The following is a 2,115-nucleotide window of genomic DNA, read 5'->3' on the forward strand; positions in this document are numbered from 1 at the left end:
ATGAAATAGAGAGTAGGAGAACAATAGAGAAAATCAATGAAACAAAAAGTTGGTTCTTTGAAAAGAACAACAAAATTGATAAAACTTGAGCTAGATGGACTAAAAAAAGATTCATGGGGCCGGCCCTGTGGCATAGTGGTTAAGTGCGCATGCTCCACTGCTGGCTGCCTGGGTTCGGATCCTGGGCACGCACCGACACACTGATTGTCAGGCCATGCTGTAGTGGCATCCCATATAAAGTAGAGGAAGATGGGCATGGATGTTAGCCCAGGGCCAATCTTCCTCAGCAAAAAAAGGGGAGGATGGGCATGGATGTCAGCTCAGGGCTGATCTTCACAAAAAAAAACAAAAAAAGATTCATATTACTAAAATCAGAAATAAAAGTAGGGATGTTACTACCAAATCTACAGAAATAAAAAGGATTATAAGAGAATATTGTGAACAACTGAACATCAACAAATTGGATAACCTAGATGAAATAGACAAATTCCTAGAACACAATAGTTACAAGACTAAATCATAAAGAAATAGAAAGTCTGAATAGACTTATAACTAGTAAGGAGATTGAATCAGTAATAAAAAGTTTCCTGACAAATGAAAGCCCTGATGGCTTCACTGGTGAATTCTACCATTTAACGAACTAATACCAGTCCTTCAAACTTTTCCAAAAAATTGAAGAGGAGGGAATACTTCCTAACTCAGTCTATGAAGCCAGCATTACCCTGATACCAAAGCTAAACAAAGACGCTTCAAGAAAAAGAAAACTACAGACCAATATCCCTTAAGTATATTGATGCAAAATCCCCAACAAAATATTACCAAACCAAATTCAGCAGCATATTAAAAGGATTACCTACAATGACCAAGTGTGACTTATTCCTGGAATTCAAGGATGGTTCAACATACAAAAATTGATCAATGTAATACACCACATTAACAGAATGAAGGGGAAAAAACACAATCATCTCAATCGATGCAGAAAAAGCATTTGACAAAATTCAAGACCTTTCATGATAAAGACACTCAGCAAACTAGGAATAGAAGGAGACTACCTCAATGTAATAAAAGCCATATTAAAAAAAAAACCCACATGGGGCTGGCCCCGTGGCTTAGTGGTTAAGTGCACGTGCTTCACTACTGGTGGCCCGGGTTCGGATCCTGGGTGCACACTGATGCACCGCTTCTCTGGCCATGCTGAGGTGACGTCCCATATACAGCAACTAGAAGGATGTGCAACTGTGACATACAACTATCTACTGGGGCTTTGGGGAAAAAAAGGAGGAGGATTGGCAATAGATGTTAGCTCAGAGCCGGTCTTCCTCAGCAAAAAGAGGAGGATTAGCATGGATGTTAGCTCAGGGCGGATCTTCCTCACACACACAAAAAACCCCACAACTAACATCATACTCAATGGTGAAAGAGTGAAAGCTTTTCTTCTAAAATCAGGAACAAGGCAATGATGTCTGCTTTCACCACATCTATTCAACATAGTACTGGAAGTTCTACCCAGAGCAATTAGGCAAGAAAGACAAAAGACATCCAAATTGGAAAGGAAGGAAAAAGTAAAATTATCTCTGTTTGCAGATGATATGAACTTATATGTAGAAAACCCTGAAGATTACACACACACAAAAACCCACTGCTAGAACTAATAGATGAATTCAGCAAAGTAGCAGGATTCAAAATCAACACACAAAAATTAGTTGCTTGTCTGTACATTAACAAACAATCTAAAAAGGAAATTAAGAAACAATTCCACTTACAAAAGCACCAAAAAAATAAAATACTTGGAATAAACTGAACCAAGGAGGCAAAAGACTTGTACACTGAAAACTACAAAGCATTGCTGAAAGAAATTAAGGAAGGCACAATGGAAAGACATCCCATGTTCATGAATTGGAAAACTTAATATTACTAAGATGTCCATACTATCCAAAGTGACCTACAGATTTAATGCAATTCCTATCAAAATTCCAGTGACGTTTTTTGCATAAATAGAAAAATCCATCCTAAAATTCATATGGAGTCTCAAGTAACCCTGAATAGTCAAAACAATCTTGAAAAAGAACAAAGCTGGAGGACTTACACTTCCTGATTTCAAAACTTACTACAAGA

This window comes from Ceratotherium simum, chromosome 7 (assembly GCF_057802395.1).
Source record: "Ceratotherium simum simum isolate JZ-2026a chromosome 7, ASM5780239v1, whole genome shotgun sequence".
Taxonomy (NCBI): Eukaryota; Metazoa; Chordata; class Mammalia; order Perissodactyla; family Rhinocerotidae; genus Ceratotherium; species Ceratotherium simum.